The sequence below is a fragment of the Peromyscus leucopus genome, chromosome 3, assembly GCF_004664715.2.
Source record: "Peromyscus leucopus breed LL Stock chromosome 3, UCI_PerLeu_2.1, whole genome shotgun sequence".
NCBI classification, from domain to species: domain Eukaryota; kingdom Metazoa; phylum Chordata; class Mammalia; order Rodentia; family Cricetidae; genus Peromyscus; species Peromyscus leucopus.
The window spans coordinates 61670517-61683660 of NC_051065.1; positions in this window are offsets into that span (position 1 = coordinate 61670517).

Here is a 13144-nt window from a genome sequence, read left to right on the forward strand (position 1 = left end):
CCTTCCTTCCTTCCTTCCTTCCTTCCTTCCTTCCTTCCTTCTTCCCTCCCTCCCTCCCTCTCTCTCTCTCTCTCTTTCTTTCTTTCTTTCTTTCTTTCTTTCTTTCTTTCTTTCTCTCTTTCTTTCTTACTGAAACAGGGTCCTATGTAGCCTAGGCTGAACTCAGACTTGCTGTGTAATAGAAGATAACCTTGAACTCCTAATCCTCGGCCTCTGTCTCCCGAGCGATCATGGCATACATCACCAAAACTGGTTTATGTAGTGCTAAGGGTCAAACCCAGGGTCTCACATGGTGACACTCTCCCAGCTGAGCCACATCCCCAGTCTCAGTCAGGGTCTCACTCTCAGTGTTGTACATTCTACAAGCTTTGGCCACTGTGCAATGATGTGCACTCACCACTGTGGTATCCTATAGAGTGGCTTCACTGGCTCAAAGCCCGCTCCCCATTCCATATATTCATCCCTCTCTCCCACCCCAAGCCCCTGGCAACTGCTGATCTTTTACTTTCCCAGAAGCCCCTGGTTGGAATTTTATAGTACAGTGCACTCCTGTGCTCTTTCATGTCACAATTAAGTTTCAATTGTATATTTTGTTTGTTTATTTGTTTTTTAATTGGAATAAGTTTCCAAGATTCCATCTCACCTGCCTCTGAAATAATTAATTTTAAAAAGTTTGTTTACCGACTCTGAGATACCACCTTACACCTGTCAGAATGGCTATGATCAAAAACACTAATGACAGTCTATGTTGGAGAGGATGCGGAGCAAAGGGAACACTCCTCCACTGTTGGTGGGAGTGCTAACTTGTACAACCACTGTGGAAATCAGTATGGCTGTTTCTCAGAAAATTGGGAATCGATCTACTTCAAGACCCAGCTATACCACTCTTGGGCATATACCCAAGGAATGCTCAATCTTACCACAAAGATATATGCTCAGCTATGTTGTTTGCTGTGCATACATATGCATAGCAACATTGTTTGTAATAGCCAGAACCTGGAAACAACCTAGATGCCAGTCAAATGAAGAATGGGTTAAGAAAATGTGGTACATATACACAATGGAGTACTACTCAACAGAGAAAAACAATGACAGCATGACATTTGCAGGCAAATGGATGGAACTAGAAAATATCATCCTGAGTGAGGTAATCCAAACCCAGAAGGACAAACATGGTATGTACTCACTCATAAGTGGGTTCTAGATATAAAGCAAAGAACAATCAGACTGCAACCCCCAGAACCAGGGAGGCTACCCAACAGGGAGGACCCTAGGATGACTGTGGCTAATAATAAGTTTTGGTTTTACCCAATCACTGGGCAAGCTTCAGTGAAACATTCACTATTAGGATAAGAATTTGTACTGCATCAAGCTGATAATAGAAAAATAATAAAAGGACAACAAGAAACAAGTTTGTTTACTTAGTTTTCTGTGTGATTCCTATCAAGTTCCAAAGTCCTGGCTGACTATCAGGATCCCCTCTGAAGGCATTCAGGCTCACCAGGCTCTCCTGTGGCCTTCGAACCTGTTCTCATCAGAATGACTCTTCACCACCATCTCGGGAAGTACCTTTACCTCTCTTCTGTCCATTCAATAAAGGAGCGTGGTGTTCTTATCAAGCATCAGGCATTGCTTTAGAGTCAGGCACTGAGGTACACCATGAACAAAATGGACCGAAGCGTTTCCTCCCACTTGGAATTTAGCAGATGAGAGAGGGATAAGAGGCAAGAAACACACGTGACTTGTCCACCGTGGCCATGCAAGATTGGTTCAGCATTCAAAGCTCAGTCCAGGGGATAAGTTAACCAAAGCTACAGGTGTAGTGAGGCCCTTCGGGAAAGCCACTACTTCGTAAGCTAATTTAAAAGTGTAATTCAGCCGGGCGGTGGTGGCACATGCCTTTAATCCCAGCACTTGGGAGGCAGAGACAGGCGGATCTCTGTGAGTTCAAGGTGAGCCTGATCTGCAGAGCGAGTTCTAGGATGGCCAGGGCTACTCAAAAAACAAACAAACAAAGGAAAAATATACATATATAAAATAAAAAGTGGCTTAAACACAGGTACCCTGCATGGATGGAGAATGCTTCCCCCAAAAGACATAGGTTATTAAATGAAAATGTCAGTGTCAGGCATGGGACACCTCCCAATGAGTTACTGGTCAGAGAGGTCCCAGAACACCACTCCCCATAACAAGCTATCGCTGTTACTCTTGGTTACTCACTAGAAAGAGATGGGAAGACCCTGTTTCTGAGGATACTACACATTTAAATGAAGGACATGGAGAAATCAAGCTAGAACTGACCTGAAAATCTTGCCTGCTAGCTGGCTTTCCCAATGCTGGGAGGTGATATGCAAGCCACGGGGGGAGAAAAGTCATCTAGTCTTACATAGCCATGAATCCTGAATGCTCCAACACTGACTGCCAGGCAAGATGCATATCCAGGGGAGGCATGGGGAACATGGAGGCAACCAGTGACTTCCTAATTGGAGGTGCAGCTTGCTACACTGGAGGGAATTCACACCTGGTACAGTAAACCTGGTCAAAAGCTCATGGCTAGGGGCTGGAGAGATGGCTCAGTGGTTAAGAGCACTGAATGCTCTTCCAGATGACCCAGGTTCAATTCCCAGCACCCATGTGGCAGCTAACAACTGTCTGTAACTCCAAGATCTGACGTACATGCAGGCAAAATACCAATGTACATAAGATAAGAATAAATAAATTATTATTTTTTTTAAAAAAGCTCATGGCTAGAGAGCTCATGGGTCCTAAGAGGAGAACCTACCGTTGTTCTGTTAAATGGACACAGGATCAAGCTACCGTATCAGTATTTATGTTTATACCCCTGTATTAATGCTGCCCTCAATCTCAGTCAGAGAAGCTTCTCTCTGCAATGGGCAGCAGTCAGTGTAGGAAGTCATAACTGGTGAAAAAGAGCTGACAGTAAGTGCCTGTTGAGGGCTCAGCGTTAAGTTTGAGGTGTGGACCACCACTACCCATGGCTCATGTGACCCTACAGAAGAGGGCGTGGAAAGAATGCAGAAGCCAGAGGAGGAGGAGGGGGAGACCTGTGAAGTTCTGTCTTCTGGACATGCCATGCCACTGCATCATGAACTTGCTGAAGCCATTGTTGCCCACACAAGCCAGGAGATCAGTCAATATTCCAGCAGGCAGCACTAGCTGAACTGAGAGAGAGCGAGAAGAGGATGTGAGGACATGTCGGGAAGTGCCAGTGGTGTGGAGAGGGGGGCTGGAGATAGATTGGTGCATTGTATACATGTATGAAATTGTCAAAGAACAAATAAAAAATATTCTAAGGACGCAGTCAGTTTGATCTATCACATTAATGAGCTAAAGAAGAAAAAGGTGAGATTACATCAACCAATGCAGGAGACAGAGTCAACACATTTTCAGCAAGAACACTCAGAAAAATGCAAGACGACAACTTCATCAACTTGATGAAGGGCATCTACAAGCCCCAGGAGCTGACACCACACTGAGTGCTTTCCCCCCCAAACTGGGGGAGCACGGATGAGTGTTACCTCTACCATTGCCAGTGAGCACAATACAAGATGGGAGAGGAGAGAAAGACTGGACCAGGAAGAAACAGAATGTCCCTGTCTGCAGAGGGCAGGGGCACCGAGGGCAGCCCAACAGGTCTACAGAAACTCAGCAAGGCCAGGACATAAAAGCATGCGAAACCCACTTGCATGCAGTTCTGTACCCTAGGAAGGACCGAGTGGGTCCTGGAATTGAAATGGTAGCTCCACCTCTAATTGCTCAGTTGCAAGTTTGAGGCGAGTCTGACAGAACGCACACAGGGCTTGTCCCTTGGCAGCTCTGCAGCAGGGTTGAAAGGAAGCAAAGAAAACCTGTGGAGTGTGGAGCAAGTTGGTTTGGGAGACTTAGTATAGGGAAAACATTGACTGTTGAATCTGATGATACTGATTGACACTGATTCACAGGATTTTTTTTTTTTTTTTTTTTTTTTTTTTAAAGACTGGGTCTCATGTAACCCAGGCTAGCTCCCAGTGCACTATGTAGCAAAGGATAATTTTGAACTCCTTGGTTCTTCTACCTCCCAGGTTCTGGGACAACAGGCATGTACCAGCACACCTAGCTTAACACAACTCCTGTCAAAATCGCAGTGAGTGCTTTCGTAGAGGCAGAGAAAATTACTCTCAAATGTGCATGGAAAGACAGCGAAGGGGAACACGGCTCCACAGTTAAGAGCACTGGTTGCTCCTCCAGGGGATCCGGGTTCAATTCCCAGCCCTACATAGTGGCTCATAACCATCTACAACTCTAGTTCCAGGGTATCTGATGTTCTCTTCTGGCTTCCGTGGGCACCAGGAACGCACATGGTGGACAGACATACATGTAGGCAAAACACCCGTGTACATAAAATAAAAATAGTAAATCTTAAGAAAAAACAAGAAAGACGAGGGGACTATCACACCGGGTATGTTTCTGAGATAAAGGGTAAAGGGGTAACCAGTGAGACGGCTCAGTGGGTAAAGGCACTCACCCTGCAAGTTTGGTGACCTGAATTGGTTCCCGTGATCTAGGTCAAGGTGGAAGGAGAGAACCAACTCCATAAAGTTGGCCTCTGACCTCCACATGTGCACCTGGCATGTCCACATGCATGTATCATGTATACACACACACACACTAAATAAAAATCTAAAGGAATGAAGTTGGAGGGCTCATGCTACCCCATGCTAATGCTTATTGCTCAAGCATCGTCAGAATCCTGGGTGATGGGCAGGGCGGTGGACACAGATGGCTGGAACAGAGCAGAGAGCCTAGAGACTGACCAGTGACATTGCCCACCTGAGCTTAACAAGGGTCCAAAAGTGATCGGTGGGGAGACGAATGAGCAGGCACCCAAAGCCTCTGTAAACCCTGAGCTCGGCAGGTCACAAGCTAGTGCAAAAGAGAAAAGCGTAAGACTCTTAGACACAGTCATTCTATCAACAGCACCTTGGAGATCAGGGCTCAGTGAAGAATTCCCAGACTCGACTCCTTACTTTGCAGATTGATTTTCATTCAAAGTTTGCTACAAAATAGAAGGGAAAATAGAGGTCATGCATCAGGCAGGAGATTGTATTTAGGATACATGAAGAACTCTGAATTCAGAATTCAGAGGGGGGAAACACACAAATAGTCTAACTTAGAAAATGAGCAAGAGAGACAGAGTCCCTTCCCAGCAGGGGAGCAGCTCCTGTGAGGACAAATGGTGACCACAGCCCTTCACACCTGGCAGAGCAGCCAGACTCGCACCTGGACACCTCCTGGTGCTGATTGGCTGTGGAAAAGCCACGCCCCCAAGTCCTCCAGGTGGGCTGAAAGCGGGCAGAGCACTTCAGGAGAGAGTCTGGCTGTTTCTCATGACTAAATATTTGTTAACCCAGTGAGTGCAATCCTGGGCATTCCCCACAGAGAAACGAAATCTCACGTTCACCCCAAAACCTGCAGCTATGAACATGTTCCCAACAGCTTTCTCCAGGATAGCTCCAAACTGGTAAGGAGCCAAGCACCCTTCATCGGAAGAATAGCTAAATGGTTGGACTTCCAGACTGGGGAACATTACTCAGCAATAAAAAGGAACATTCTATTGATACACATAGCTCCACAGGGGAATTTCAGGATAACTGTAAGTTTGTTTCGATCTTTTGAGTTATTGGAACGTGAAAAAAAAAAAAAAAAAAAAAAAAAACCCGCAAGTGAGTAAAAAAAGTTACACACTGCATGATTCCGTTTATATAGCATTCTTGAGATGGTAAAATTATAGATGGAAAGCAGGTTAGTGGCTGCCAGGAGTTAGGAGGGGGATGGGTGGAAGGAAGACAGGAGGAATACCGGGGAAGAAATGCCTGTCCTCTGCACTGTTGAGCTCGGCCAACGATGGCCCCGGAAGCCTTGCCCACGTCCCACTGCCCAGAACCTGTGTCATCTATTCTAGAAAGGTCTCTGACTTGTTACTATGCTAAACTCTGGAGAAAAGAGGATCCTGGTTTACCTGGGTGAGCCCTAAATGCCGTCATGTGTCATTACAGAGTGAGCAGAGGGCTGAGGAGCTGACACAGGTTTGGTAAAGTGCTTGCCTCACAAGTATGGGGACCTGAGTCGGACCCCCAGAATCCACATAAAAGATCAAATGTGTGCCACACACCTGTGATCCCAGGGAAGGCAAAGAGAAGGGGATCCCTCGAGGCTTGCTGGCCAGTGAGCCTAGACCTTGTTTCAAACAACAGGTGGAGGAAGGTGCCTGAGAAATGGACCCAACAGCTTCCACACACTGGTACTCACATGCACACCAACATGAACATGCATGTGCATGCATGCACACACAGAGTGAGGCACAGGGAGATATCTGTCTTTCTCTGTTTCTCTCTCTGTGTCTCTCTCTCCGTGTCTCTCTCCCCCCCCCTCTCTCTCACACACACACACACACACACACACACACACACACACACACACACACACACACAGAGAGAGAGAGAGAGAGAGAGAGAGAGAGAGAGAGAGAGAGAGAGAGAGAGAGAGAGAATGAAAGCAGAGCACAGAGGTGGATTAGGCCTGAAGGTAAAAGAGGCAAGGGACAGACCGGTCCTGCCCGTGAGCCTCTGCACGGAGCACAGCTTCGTCTATACCTCAACTTAGGACTCTGGCATCCAGCTCCCTAGTTCATGGCCATTACAGCAGCCACAGGGAACTAACTGGAGAATATTGTCAGCATCCTGGCTGAAATGTGCTACAGTAGGTTTGCAAGGTGTTACCACTGGGGGGGCAATGGGTAAAGACACACAGGATCCGCTCGTGTTCTCTTTCATAGTTGCACGAGAATCCACAATTATTTCAAAATAAAACATCCAACAGAAAATGAGCCAGGGGACTTGGGGGTGTAGCTTAGTTGGGAGAGTGCTTGCCTCTATACATGAAGCCTTGTATCCCCAGCACTGTAAAAATCAACATGATCTTACACACCTGCAATCCCAGCACTCGGGAGATAAAGACAGGAGAATCAGAAGTTCAAGGTTATCCTGGACTACTGCGAGTTCAAAGTCAAGGCCACCCTAAACTATCTGAAACTCTGTATCAAAAAATAAATAGGGGGCAGCAGTGGCGCATGCCTTTAATCCCAGCACTCGGGAGACAGAGCCAGACGGATCTCTGTGAGGCCAGCCTGGTCTACAGAGTGAGATCCAGGACAGGCACCAAAACTACACAGAGAAACCCTGTCTCGGGAAAAAGAACAAACAAATAAATAAATAGACAAAGAGTTGGAAGCTGGCTCAACAGTTAAGAGCACTTTCTGTACAATCGTAAGTACTAGAGTCCAGATCCCAACACTAATGTAACAAATTGGGCATCCCATATATGCCTGAAACCTCAGCTCCACGGTGACAGAGACAGGACAGCTGAGTAGACAGGGTAGACGGGCTTCCTGTCTAGAGGAGAAATGGGAGGAGCCTCGGGTTTAGGGAGAGACCTTGCCTCAAAGGAATAGGTGGGAAGTGGCAGAGAAGGCGCGTGACACCATCTCTGCCCCCATACCTGTACACACACGCACATCTACATCAATCAGTCTGTTTAAAAGGTAAGAAGGGGCAAATAATTTATAGAGTGAGGAAGGGAGAGGAGGATCTTTCTCCTCCTTTTTAGACAGGGTCTCATCATGTAACTTTGGCTGGCCAAATTAGGGTCAGGACCTGGGGTAAGATATACCCAGCAGGAGCATGTGGCCACAGCCAAGGTCACCATATGTTCCCAGACACACCTTTCTTCCCTATCTCCTGTCTCCTGATGATGTTGTCATTGGCCAAATCCAACTAGAAGCCAGAAAACAGGAGTGGCCAAGCAAGGCAAGATGGGACCTGTGGAGGTCTACTTCCGGCAGCACACAGCAGGAGAAGGCTGGGGTGTGGGTGTGGACCATGGGGAGGTGACAGGCAGGGGAGGAGGGGGAAGGGAGAGGACAATAATGAGAGAGAGTGGCAAGGAACAAACACCATGTCCCCTCAGCCTTTGGACCCCTGTGAGTCATTTCCCCAGCCCTTCCCTCTGTGAGGATTGACATTAGTGAGCAATGTCGCTGTGGAGAATTTATTAGGAAATGTTAGTGCTGCTGGCCACCTAGCTGGCTTCTCCACTCTTTCGTCAGAGTCCACAGTTTGCCTGTACCTCCATAGCAGCCCAGGTCTTCATGTTCACAAGCTGTTGACGGTCCTGTCCTTTTGGGATCTACCACATTTTCTTCCTGGCCATTGTTATTGGAAAAGGAGAACACGAGTCTTCCAACCCCTATTCAGCTTCAGAAGCCATTCCTCTGAAATTGGGACCCCCCCCTACAACCCCTCCCCCCAAAAAAAGAAAAGAAAAAAAAAAAAAAGAAGCCGGGCAGTGGTGGTGCACGCCTTTAATCCCAGCACTCGGGAGTCAGGTGGATCTCTGTGAGTTCGAGGCCAGCCTGGGCTATCAAGTGAGTTCCAGGGAAGGTGCAAAGCTACACAGAGAAACCTTGTCTTGAAAAATCAAAAAAATAAAAAATAAAAAGAAATTGGGACCCATCAACCTGCCAGTCCAAGGAATGTCTAGGCTGTGACTATTCTAGCTGCAGGAAAAGTCTGATTTGGCCAGTAGAAGACCTGTCAATCAGATGAGGCCAAGAGTGTGTTCACTCTAGAGCATCGTTAAAATGCTTAACACGTGTATTTGGGTTTGGTTCCAAGCACCGAATAAACCAGGCATGGGAGAGTACACTCATAATCACACCACCAAAGAGGCAGAACAGTCAAAAGATCAAGGCCATCCTTGACTGCTTTAGGAAATCCCAGACCAGCCTGGGCTACATGAAATTCTGTCAGAGAAAAGAAAGGAGAGAGAGAGAGAGAGAGAAAGATAGTAAATGAATGTATTTTACCTACATCATCACACAATAAAATCTGGAAAAAACACCACAGCTCTACCTCATATATGGACTAACAATAGAAAGTCAGAACAAGAGTTCCAATGGAGGATGGGTTAGTACAGCCCTGCACACAGCTGATGGGAAGCAGAAGGGATCAGCATCTTTAGAAAATAGTCAGGCAACCTCACAGCAGGCACCTGCCTCTGACTCATGACACAGGCATTCCTACCCCTGGGTATTTACCAAGACCCCTCAGGGAATGTGCCTACAAAACTCTGTAGAAACACAGCATAGGAAGAGCTCTATCGCCCGAGAAATACACTGGAGCGCTCGCTGTCCTGAGTTCCTGAGTGGGAACTGTGTCTTCCGTCACTCCTATGGGCCTCTTCCACAGCGCCTGCATTTTCACTGAGACGACTGAGACGCCTCAGCATAGGCCACTCGCCAGAAAGCCCAAAGAACTGGAGGAGTCCAAGGTCAGCGCTTCCAGCCTGCCTGCCTGATGCTCCTGCCTTCAAGAGGCAGGGGACTGGAGGCCAAACTCTGGAACCCAGAGATCCTGAAGCTTCTAGGTGTTGGAGGTGTGGTATGCACAGGAGTGTGCAAGCCCCTCCAGACCTCTCCCAGCCCTTGTAGTGATCAGCTCTTTTCCTGGCTATCCATCCATATCCATCTTTGTTTGTTGATTCGAGTCAGGGTCTTGCTATATAGTTCAGGTTAGCCTTGAACTCATCACCTTACTGCCAAGGACTAGGATGCCAGTTTCAGCCAGGTCTCTTGTACAAATAGGCAGGTGTAAGCAGAGAATTTCCCCCGAGTTCTGTAAGCTGTCCTAGAAAATCCCCAATGGGGCAGGGCAGAGGAAGGATGATCTGTAGCTGGTCAGTTGAGCTCAGAAGAAAGTGACGGCCTGGAACTTCCGGTCAGCCGCTAAAGTAGGACAGTCTCGTGGGACTGACCCCTCCAGCTGCGACCTCTGACACTGTCTCCTGGCAGATAGTGTGTATTTGCTTCCTGTTGCTATGATAAAAACAGAGAGCAACCTGGAGGAGGAAAGAGTCTATTTCAATTTACAGTTTATAGTCCATCATGGGAAGAAATCAGGGCAGGAACTTCAGGTAGGAACCTGGGGCACGATCTGATGCCGAGGCCATGGAAGAGTGCTGCCCGCTGGTCTGTTCCTCCGGTCTTGCTCAGTTTGCCGTCCAGGATCCCTGACTGGGGCTGGCACTGTCCACTGTGGGCTGGGCCCTGACACATCAATCATCTATCAAGAAAATGCCCCAGAGGCTTGTTTAAAGGCCCATGTCATTGAAGTTCCCATTTCTCAGATGACTCAGCTTGAGTCAAGTTGACAAAAATCTAACCAGGACACAGTGTCAAGTGAGTTTAGTTGGGGGATCCTTGAATCTGTTCAGAAGTGGAGATCTGCCCATTCGACACAGAAATTGACACAGAACTGCCCAGTTGGACACAGAAGTTGTGACAGCCGGCAAGGTAGGAAGCAACAGTGTGTTTTTTAGCCCGGACATCCCTGGACAGGAGAGAGGATGACACTGGCCTGCTGTGCCGTGGAGACTATTCTACAGCACAATAGGACAGACCACTGGCATGCGCACTCACACAAGAGGCTGCATTTTCTGGGAAAGTGCCCCTCTCGTCCAACAAGCAGAGCCCTAGTTCTGGGGAGGGGGCAAGCATTCGTAAGACGGTTATAATGTAGAAATGCTGAAATGAGGCGTTCCTACGTCTAGCCTCAACCCTTGGCTCCCTCTGGATGCTTCTGGCCTCCCCTCTTCTAATCACTAACATCTCTACCCGTGCTTAATCTCAGAGCAATGGAATGCATGTCTCCTGGGAAACCCTGTCCATGAACAGACTGGGAACTCTGCTGTGGGAGAAGCAGCCAAGCTCCTTGACCACTGCCCTAAGGTTTCTATTCATCCCCTAGTAGATGGGCAGTGTAAGACCAGTGGATTCCATGGGTCTCATTGCCACATGCATTTTCCCATCAGGAGTTGGAAACGATGTGTGGGTTACCATGACAACATATAGGGCATCTGAAAATCTTCAGATGGTGGTGCTGGCAGAAACTGTATAAGTAGGGAGGGTGAGGATGCCAGCTGCCTTCATGAGGGAACGATGCCGTCCCAATCAGCCTGTCCTGGGTGGCGAGCTAGCCTCTCCCCATGTAGAAGATGCAACATCAGGGCTCGGTGCTGACCTCTGCTCACCTGTAGCAATCTGAGAACTTAACAGTGATGCCTCCGTAAACCTTAGTGAAAGGGCCACGCCTGGAAAGCTCCCGGTGACAGAGAACAGCCACAGGACAAAACTGTGTTCTCATGAGCCTGACTACCGGCTTCAGAGATCTTTCCTGCAAATGGGTGCCCCCATGGAAACTGACATAGCATCCAGGTGCTTCCATAGGACATCTCTGTTGACATGCCATGCCCACCCCTCGCTGTCTGCAGCCATCTGGCCTCAAAGTTCCTGGCCATCATGGCAAACCGCTGCCCACTACTCATCAGCGTGGAGTTACTCCCCAAGCCTTCTTGTCCCTAAAGCAAACTATCACAGTTGCGGCAGGTTCGTCACCGCAGTTTCCGGGGAGCCCTTCCCTGCGGGCGTGCAGCTCCATCCAGTGATTGTCCGCTGCGAAACTGTTGGGTTTCCTCCTCCGCTGAGTGGGAACTCCCCAAGAAGCCTGGCTGTGAGTGGAGGAAGAGGCAGGCATCGTCAGAGTCGGAACCACTGTCCCAGGCCATTTCTCTGTGCCTTTTAGACTCTCTTGCATTTGTTCTCCCTGGAACAGTTGCCTCCACCGAGGCCGTGAAAACTGTGCCCATCCCACTCTGTGGTTCAGAGGACCAGATAGACTGTTGGTGCTTGTCGGGCAGTCCTGCCCTGCTGGTACTTGTAACCCCCAAAACCCTTCGCTCTTATGGGGTCTGGGCTCAGATTTCCCCCACTGATTTAGCCTTTCCAAGGCTCCACTTTCCCTTCCCCCAAACAAACTACCCCATTATCTTCTTGGATACTGATTTGTTTGTAAAAATTCTGGGTTTTTTTTGGTTTTGGTTTTGGTTTTTTCTGAGACAGGGTTTCTCTGTGTAGTTTTGGAGCCCATCCTGGATTTTGCTCTGTTGACCAGGCTGGCCTCAAACTCACAGAGATCCTCTTGCCTCTGCCTCCCAAGTGCTGGGATTAAAAACGTGTACTACCACCTCCTGGCCTGTTTGTTTTTATTTAAAATCTTCATGGGTATGGTGGCACCAGTCTATACTCTTAGTAACTCTGGAGGCTGAGGCAGGAAGATTGTCTGAGCCCAAGAGTCTGAGGCCATTGGGAACAATATAATGAGATTTTCTCTTAAAAATTTCTTAAATTAGTTAATTTAATTATTGCTACAGGGTCTCACCATGTATCCCTGGTTGACCGAGAGCTTGTTATGTAGGCCAGACTGGCCTTGAACTCACAGAGATCAGAGTGTGCTGGAATTAGGGCCACCATATCTGGTCTTTTTTATTTATGTATTTTCATTTTTGACTTACCTTTTATTTTTGCATGCCCGTGTTTCCTCTCCTCGGGCTGTGTTAAGATCTCTTTGACTTTGCCTCTTGACTGTATGCTACAGAGCAACAGGCGTGGCTTCCACTGTATGTATTCTACTTAGAGGTCATGTAGGACTTCTATCTCTCTGTGGCTTCGTATCTTTCTTTGATTTAAAAGTTCTTTCCAAAGGCGGGCGGCATTGGCACACACCTTTAATCCCAGCACCTGAGAGGCAGAGGCAGGTGGATCTCTGTGAATTCGAGGTCATCATGATCTACAGATCGAGATCCAGGACGGGCTCCAAAACTACACAGAGAAACCCTGTCTCAAAAAACCAAAAAAAAGACACTTTGGAGAGATTCAAGATGGCGGAGACAAGCAGACGCAGGTAGGCCTGTGGCAGCGGCCCGCGGAGGTAGATGGGTCAGGTGGCAGCGGCCGACAGGGACATTTAGGCCCGGCGGTAGCCGGCCGAGACATTCAGGTCCAGCGGCGGCCCACAGAGGTGGACAGGCCCTGCAGGAAATAAGCAGACAGAGGTGGACAGGACCGGCGGCAGCGGCCTACAGAGACATTCAGGCCTGGCGGCAGCGGCCCACAGAAGTAGACAGGCCACTGGGCGGAAACGGGCAGACGCAGGTGGGTCCGCGGCGGCGACTCGCGGAGGTGGAAGGGCCG